This window comes from Dermacentor variabilis, chromosome 6 (genome assembly GCF_050947875.1).
Source record: "Dermacentor variabilis isolate Ectoservices chromosome 6, ASM5094787v1, whole genome shotgun sequence".
Taxonomy (NCBI): domain Eukaryota; kingdom Metazoa; phylum Arthropoda; class Arachnida; order Ixodida; family Ixodidae; genus Dermacentor; species Dermacentor variabilis.
The window spans coordinates 81,271,739-81,281,233 of record NC_134573.1 but is presented as its reverse complement, the minus strand read 5'-3'; positions in this window follow the sequence as shown (position 1 = coordinate 81,281,233).

Here is a 9,495-nt window from a genome sequence, read left to right as displayed (position 1 = left end):
CACCATCACAGACTTCCTTGCACAGCTGGCACCTTGTTATCTTTTACGGTGTGTCCCCGCGCAAGCTTCATTAGCATTGCGCGGCACAAAAGTGAGCGAGAAATCGGTTGCGAATTTAGAAAGGCGGTGTAGCAAACCGTAAATAACATCAACAATGTCGTCGCCGCTCTCGACTCTCGCTATTTATCACCAGAGAAAAACCTCGCAGCCCAACGCAGCCGTCGGTGCAGTCTCGCCGGCGTCGTTCGGTAAACTGCGGGTGTCGTGGTGCAAGTATCTTTTTTTTTTTTTTGCTTTCCTATTCGCCGCGCCTCCGCAGTTGAGCCGAGCTTGCATAGCAGCGCGCAAAGTTCCTCCGAAAGGTCTCTTTTGTTTCGCTCCCTCGGTGAGAGCGCAAATTGAATCGCGCGCGGGAATAGGATTATTGCGGGAAGCCGCCTGCGGCGCCTGTTTGCGCGAGCGGAACGAGCGTTAACGCGTCGCCGTTCTGGCTTTTTACTTTTACGCTCGCGCCTGCCGGCACGCTCTGCTGCATGTTTAGCGGCAACGTCTTCCCGCAACCTCCCGTGGTTACAATGGCGCAACGCGATTCCGTTTTTTTTTTCTTTCCGAGAGGGGGTCCCGCGAAGCGTGGCGTTACGCTGAAGAGGAAGAAGAGAGAAAAATGCTATACAGCGCTGTTAGTGGGCGATAAGTTTCGCAAGGATGGCACCGAGCTGCGTTCTTTGTCTTACTTCTGGAGCACGCCTCTTTCGGGCCGAGTGTTCCGTTGCTTGCATAAGTTATTCAGCCCGATTAGTTTGGGATCTGTAAATGTACACTGGAACGACGAGGCTCTGTCACCCCGCTTTGTCTGTGCGGTTGGAGCGCGTCAAGCCTGCGCGATACATGAACTACGCGGTGGTGTTGCTGTCACAATTTCGTGGGGAAAGACTTCGTTCGCTAACAGTGAGGCTACACAAGAGAGTGCGAAGAAAGACGGGCTAGCGAAAATTCCCAGGCAAGCGCCCAGTGTACTACACTACAATAGGCGAATAGGAAAAGGGGATGAGGGGAAGAAGGGGAGGGGGTAATCGACCGATAGTCACAAGCAAACGTGTAGGTGAGCTCTAAGTCTCTAAACTGACTCGTCTAGAGCTCTAGAGATAAGGAACTACACTTCATGATATGTGTTTTAGCTGATGCTATGCGCAAGCAAGTCGGTGTGTAGCATGCGCACGAGCTACTCTGTCAGCCTCTTCGAATCAAGGGAAACGAAGAGGCTGACAGAGTAGCTCGTGCGCATGCTACACACCACGGGTGCTCACAGGACACCTCTGAAGACCTGATCCCGATTGACCAGAACTACTCTGCAATTTTAAACTACCACAGAGGAAATAGAATGAAACTACCACCCCCAGATAAAAATCTCAGTAAGGAAGAACAGGTTATATGGAGAAAGCTGCAAACCTATACATATAACAACCTGCACATTCTCCATAAAATTCAGCCTGAAAGATATGCGGACACATGCCCATGGTGCGGAGCCACGCCAACCTTAGACCACATCTCATGGGCATGCACGGCATATACACAAAAGACAAACACAGAAATTACGGATCATACACAATGGGAGGCGGCGCTGTCCAGCTCACAGGAAGAGGTCCAAAGGGCCATCATCCGACAAGCGAAACGGCGTGCGGAAGCCAGTGGGGCCCTTGTCTAGGGACTCCAACCATTGGGCGTTTTATTCTTCAATAAAGTTGTTCTATCTAACCGAATGAGCAGGCTATTTCTCGCCGATCTGGCCTCCATTACTGCTTATCAGCGTTCATCCCCGCCATCTTAAGAAATGGCTGTCTTCACCACGCTTCCATACTATAATTCTATACTGGTGACTGAATAAATAATAAAGTGACAGCTACTCAAGTATTTGATTGATACAGTTTCATATCCATCATAATTCAGCCCGCAGGGTGGAAATGTCGCCATGTTCTTTTCAATAAGCGTTATGTGCATCCCCACCTTTACTGAATTATTGTCTGCATCTGTGGTTCGGCAATTTGGTGTGTTTCGCACTGTTTCTCGGTTATTCTTGAGCAGAACATGCTGTTAAGCTGTAGTGCTCGGTAGACGTTTAGATAAGAATTACCGAAGCCTTAACTTTGGGTGCCATTGATTTTTTGCAGGCGTCTATGTTTTTTACATGCCAGCCTTTTGTTTATGTGCGCGACATTTCACCCTAAATAATCTGCGTTTGTATTTTGATGCTCTTGTCTATTCTCGCGTTTATTTCACTCCATGTGTTTTGAAGCCTTGACTAGGTAAGTTGCTATACAAAAGAACTTACCTGTGTGTGGTTTCACGCTCCCGAACTCATATTTACAACATAATTCTTCTTCATAACAACAGATGCCAACGGCAATCATGATGTTATGTTTGCAAAGGCGGTTTACCAAGAGCAGTTAACCATATATGAACGAAACACTCTGTGATTCCGGCCCCTGATGAACAGCTGTAATGGAGGCCTGTGAAATTACTTTGGCTAAGGCTGTTGTTCGAAGAGGTTTTCATGAGGATCGTACACCCGCGAGATAATGGCATTGTACCTATTTACCGAGGACTGAGGTGAAGTGCGGCTAAGCCCTTTCGCGAAAGCTTCTAGTGGGACGAAGTGTTGTTCCCGAATTGGAGCGTGTATAACTCAGCAAGTAAGCGCAGAGGCAAGGTGTCTCGCGAGCCAAAAACCAACCACGGTGGACGATACGGTGCTTTTTTCTTCGTCAAGGGACTCGGTGGGCTTGCAGCAAGACACGAAACATGATGGGACAGAGAGCAGTGGCAGAGACGCAAAAGGAAATGACGTACGGTGAGTTCCGCCGTGCTTTCCATCATTGCGGCCCGGGCCGGGCTAATGGATCCGCTGGCAGAAGGAGAATTAATGAGGGGCCCAACTGGCAGTCGCGTGGTCGTTAGGGAGCCTTCTCGGCCGTAATTAGGCCTCGACTACGGAACGCCGAGACGACGACGACTAGGAGTTAGCGGGCGTGCGGCTTGCGGGCCGCGCTTGCTGGCTCCCGGTGCTGCCATTCACCGGTGGGCAGGTACGCGCGCGCTGTCATTAGTGAGAACAATGACCGAGACTCCGCCCACCTGGTTGTTACCACGGTGACACGCCCCGTCGGTGCCTGCCACTGCACCAGGCCGTCCACGTTCGTTTAGGTGCGCATGCGCAAGAAGGGGGCGCACGGTTGCACTTTGTTCTTTTTGGTCTAGCTAGAACTTCCTAACTTTTATGACAGTAACAAAAAAGTAGAAACTGTGTTTGACGCGCATTGTTCATGCCAGAGGGTCTACGACGCAAGATCCTGCAATAAACTTCGACGTTATCGAACGTAGCAGCGTTCAGCGCGGTGGCTACAGAACCACCCAGGAAATGCGCTGGCCTCGTGTAAAGAACTTGATGTTTACGCAGTCTAGCTTTATTTTGTGATACATTTACATACTTTAATTACACATACTTTAATGACATTTTTTGTTGCTAGGCGATGAGCAGTAGCCGGTGGCACCTAAAGGTACCTATTGCTTCTATGACATCGTGTCAATGATAACAACAACAACAAAAAAGAAACATGCATACCAAGCAAGCTTCAATTGAAGTCGCGTGTTGATACCAAACAAGTTCATCTGATATGCCATTCTTATCTTGTGGCAGGCATGATCGTAGTGCAGCCGCAAGTCTTCGGAAGCCGAGGCAGTCCTGAAAAAAAAACTAAACCAAAGGCTATTCGCATAATACTGCTTCTGTAAAGAGTTGCGATAGCAAGTTCAGGTCTTTCTCGAACACGACGCCGTTATCGTACATGGCGGTCTGCTTTTAAAGAGAACACATTAGTGTAGAGCTCGGGCGAAATTCTTTTTTTTTTTCTCTGGCCAGCGTGCAATTGGCGTACCCTCCTTGGCAGCCGTCACCCAACTCGCCCGGCTTGCGGTCATCATCTGCTGCAAAATCGGGTGATTGATAACTGAGTGCACAATCACCCGAGTGATTGCGAAGCACAGGAAGTTTCACACGCAGAACTCAAACGACATTGCCCTCTTTGAGACGTCACTTGAAATCTTTTCTGAGATCTGCATGAAATGTCTTCTTTCATTCGGGTCATGCTGGAATGACGGTCGCACTGAGGCGAGATGAACCTGGCTGTTCTATTCTGATTGCCTTCAAACAATCCTGTAAGACAATCTTGATATGGTGACCGCGTGATTGAACGGAAAGTTAGGACTTTCCTTGGTGCTTTCACACTTTTATGTGAAAGCACCTTTGTCCGGGCAATGATATGATGACTTCAGAGCCCACCTCTGCTGTTGACGCTTAGGAGAGTATATGATAGGAAACAGCTCGCGCTCCCGCATGAATGACCGCCAGAGCTTGTTTACAGTGCAGCCGGTTTCTACGGGCGCAGCGTTTTTATTTTTCTTTAAGCTAACATAGAGCCTAATTCACACATATGAGCAGTGATCAGCAGCCCCTTCGCTACGTAGCTGGCAGTCACTAGGCCACCTTCCTTTGAGCTCAAGCACTACGCCAATCTAACAGGATGTCAACGGAGCTCAGGTTTAGCCGACCTCTCAGATTGGTCTTTTACACAGCACGCAACTAGGCAAAGGTCACAAAAAGTGAGCACAATTGAAGGGGCGGGGGGGGGGGGGGGGGGAGCGTGACAGGCGCTACGCGTCTAGTCCCCCGCCCCCATTTTTTTCTTGGACTGCAGCCTTTGTATAGTCCCGCACTGCGTAACAAAATGGAGTTCCAACTAGCCTAGTCTGATACCCTGCTTTCCGATTCGGTGGTGCTCAAAAGTGGCTAACTTATTTGCGAACTTCGTTCCGGTGCCCACATTCAGAAACAGCGTCCTATACGTACACGCAGCGTCGTAAACTTAAGCGACCGTTATGTTTTTTATCCTTTTAATTTTACGTAATCATCTAGCTATGAAAGGCTTGGACTTCCTCTCATCGGCTTTCGCTATCGTCTCATATCGCGACCGCACGCGCGTTCACATCACCAATACCCCAATGCCAAGCAGCAGATGACGAAGTCATCTAACATGAAGTCCCGCATCCGCCTTACTTGGGCCTGAATCTTCACGAATCTTATGAGCATATTTCAATCAGTAGTTATACTCGTAAACAAATTCGCAAAATTGGGAGTGGGATCATTTCATCAACAGTGCGCACCACGACCTTCTCGATTGAATGCCTCGGCGGCAGCCAAGAGCCGTTCACGTCTCCCGTTGACGGTCGCCCGTCGATGTGGACACCGAGCTATCTATGACAGGTTGCAGTGTAAGTGGCGTCTGGCTAATGCAGATCCATTTCTGTGGCCCCCTGTACTCAGACAACAAGAACGGAAATTTTGGCGGGCTTGCATGAATTCATACTTGAAGCAGAAAAAACGAGGACAGAGGAAGGAAAGCAAGACAGTACGAGCGCTTCTTCAAACTACATTCTAGTAAAGACGCCACTATGTATCCGTCGACGCAGAGGTCAAAAGCAAAGTACATCGTTCCGCAAGCGCACTCCAACACTTCCCACTACCCCCCCACTCCTCAAAAGTAAGGTTTGAAAAGTTGAAAAAGTGAAATTTCACACCACTATGCTCCTAAAAAACAAAAACAAAAAGACTATGAACTCTGAAAGCGTAACACTTAAAGAAACGCGCTCTGACTAATGCCTTTATTATTTGGGTACTGATAGTTTTGAATTTGCGCGCGAAAAACGACCTTATCGAGGAATGCTATTTCACTTGTGTTAAGGTTTATCGAGCGCTTGCACAGGCACATGGAACCATCTTTTCCTTTATTCTAGAAGGCCTCTATAAGCTCCTTATTTGTCCGATCTTGGTGCCGGAGAAGGAGCGATTGTCAGCAGTGTACGGCAAGGTGCGAAGATGGCGGCCCTTCGATGGAGCTGTTGTGCTATATGAGTATGATCTTTAGGCAGCGGCCGGTCTGCCCGATGTATCTTCATCCACAAGAAAAAATTGAATTATGGGGTTTAACGTGCCAAAACCACTTTCTGATTATGAGGCACGCCGTAGTGGAGGACTCCGGAAATTTCGACTACCTGGGGATCTTTAACGTGCACCTAAATCTAAGTACACGGGTGTTTTCGCATTTCGCCTCCATCGAAATGCGGCCGCCATGGCCGGGATTCGATCCCGCGGCCTCGTGCTCAGCAGCCTAACACCATAGCCATTGAGCAACCACGGCGGGTCACAAGAGAAAGGACTGTGGCCCACATCGCTGCCGGCACAAGGAACGAAGGTTAGGCCGCGATACGTGGTCTATACTGTGCTGGTTCTGGCATCACCTTCCTGCGCATCACCTTCCTGCGCATGCGCTTTGAAAGAGCTGAACAAATATCGCCTAGCTTCTTCTTAGCAGTCAAAACAACATCAACGTTATGGCGGGAGGCCACTTTATTTAGACGATGCGAAAGTCCACGAATATGGTCGCGTTATAGTGATGGTGAAAAACACAGCAGCAGAAACTGAGAACCACGAAAGTATTGGGTAATGGCCTCCGTGGCAGACCTCAAGCTGGGCCCCAGACTATATAACTACGTCCGTTCGTTCCTGACGGGGAGGAAAGCGAGGCTGCGGATCGGCGACTTTGTCTCCGACGAGGTGCTCCTGGGCGCACGGGGCACGCCGCAAGGCTCGGTCATTTCGCCTGCTCTCTTCAACATCTGCATGATCGGCCTCTCGAGGAATCTGGCCCAAGTTGAAGGAATCAAACACACCATCTACGCAGACGGCATCACCATCTGGTGCACCAGCGGTAGCGAAGGGCAAGTGGAAAGCGCCATGCAAGAGGCGGTAGACGTCACGGAGCAGTACCTGCTACCCACCGGACTCAGATGTTCCCCGACCAAATCTGAGCTTCTCCTTTATAGAAAAGAAAACGGCCGCAGACCCAAGGGCTGGAAACCGGTCTCGGAAAGTGACATTCACCTGTTCACTCGGAGCGGTGACCCGATACCCAGGGTCGACATCATCAGAGTCCTGGGTATGTTCATAGAATCACGCGGCGGCAACGGCACTGCGCTACGCAAGATAATTGCGAAAACCGACAATGCTTTTCGCCTCGTCCGAAGGGTCACGAACAGACATCGTGGCCTCAAGGAGGACAACCTGCTTCGGCTCATCAACGCCTTTGTGCTGTGTCACTTCACCTACACGGTGGCCATGCACAACTGGCTCAGAGCCGAGCGGGAAAAGCTTAATGCTCTCATTAGAAAATTCTTCAAGAGAGCCCTCGGGCTGCCCGTCAGAACGCATACAGAGGACCTCCTTCGGCTCGGCATACACAACACCATGGAGGAGATGGCCGAGGCTCAGGAACGGGCCCAGCTAACTCGGCTGTCCACCACGCCAGCCGGCAGGCGTATCCTCGAGGAGATCGGACTCGCACCAACCAAGAACTTGGCTGAAGACACCCAAATCCCCAGAGAAATAGGGGCGAAGATCGTGGTCGCCCCTTTGCCCCGCAACGTTCATCCCGTTCACAACGCAGGTCGTCGCAAGGCAAGAGCATTTAATATACTAAAGGAAATAAACAAAGACAAAATCGCAGCAAGCTTCGTGGACGCAGCTGCATACCGAGACGGCAAGGCTTTTGCGGTTTCCGTCATTGACACGCTGGGCAAAGTCATCAACTGTGCTTCCGTCCGGACGACGAACCCAGAGGTGGCCGAGCAAGTGGCCATTGCACTCGCCATGCAAGACGGTCGGAGAGACAGGGCGTATAGCGATTCGAAAGCCGCCATCAGGGCATTCCAGAAAGGCCGGGAAGTCCGGCAGGTAGTTCAAATTTTGAAAGGCGCCAAACAGGGAAACACCTCCATGCACTCGATCCTTTGGTTCCCTGCACACGTCGGGGCGATTGAGGGGGTTCCTCTGAACCTCAACGAGTCTGCCCACGAGGCTGCGCGTGGCTTTACCGACCGCGCTGCCCTCGGATCGGGCGACTCTCTCCCCGGACACAGAGACGCTCCTCTCACACACAACGAAATCACGAAATTCTTTTACTTAGAGAGAAGGGTTTTCCCCCGCCTCACTCCAAGCTAAGCAGGCCGCAGGCGGTCACACTAAGACTTCTGCAAACGAACTCGTACCCAAATCCGGCGTCCCTTAATAGCATGTATCCAGAGATTTATCCAAATTGTTCTTGCGTGGCCTGTGGTGAGGTAGCTACGTTGCCTCATATGCTCTGGGAGTGCGGGTCGCTGGGCCAGAAGTTCACCAAGGAAGAGTGGGACACGCTCCTGCGAAGTCCTGTCTTTGAGGATCAAATCCTGGCCGTCCAGCGCACCCGCGATCGGGCCGGCAGACTAGATCTGTCAGTCCCGTCGTGGGATTAGCCGGGTGCGTGTTTTATCGCGCTTTGCTGGACCAAATAAAAGTTTATTCACTCACTCACTCAAAGTATTGGGTAAATCAATGCCCAGAGAAGTGGGTTGCACTCAAAGGAAAACTTTAGCGGCTAGCTCAGTCGGTGATCGTCGAAAATATGATCAGCGGGTCAAGCGCGCCGGCTTTTATAAATAATTCCTCTAAGATCTCAGCGGGATTGCTGGTGCCCGGGGTGCCTTCCAGAAAGTACTACACAATTCGTGTCGCGCATGCAGTTAGATTGCACAAGGTTCGGTCCAAACATACAACAGATAGAATTATCGATAACGTTCGAGAAATTTCCGATACGTGCAGGTGCGTCCTGCGCTAAGCGATAACGTTTAACCATTGTTAGCCGGTGGAAAAGTGGTACCCGGAGAATGGTAAACACGCATACATGTCAATATGGAACATTACGGCACATTTCTGTTTCCTACCACTACCCTTGGTGCACACCTCGCTCCTACCTTGATGGCCTTGAGCCTTACCCCCAAGCGCTCGCCCTTTCTGGTTTTCCTTGATGCGTTCCTTCTTTCTTTTGCGCTTTAAGTCATATATGCACATAGACTATAACCCACTCGCGTCTGGAAATTGTGCACAGGATGAGGGCATCTGTGTAGCGTCTCCCTACATGAACGCTGCGCACGCGCAGTTTAGAATACGAAATACCAATTCACACCGGCTACATCAGGAGGTCTCGCGATGAAATTGGTCAAAATGGTCGCAAATGGTCGCTTTTCTCGAGAAGCAACTGTTTTGGGTCAGCGGCTCACATGCTCGATTTGTCAGTCGCGCGATCGCAGTCAGGTAGCTTCTGAACCGGTCGTGTTCGCTGGAGAAGGGCGCTTGCTTACGCTGACGCTTGTTCTTGAGTGGCGAGCTGACATGAACGGCTCCAATCGCGCGACATTCCGGTGTGAGCATCGGTCACCTTGAGTCCTTCTTTTGGTCGCCAGTCGCAATCGGCCACGCGACCTTCCTAAGTCGCCCTGTGTGAATGTGCCCGAAACTTGCCTTTTTGAAGTATTCGTCAACATCCGACTATGCAGAAAGACGATTCT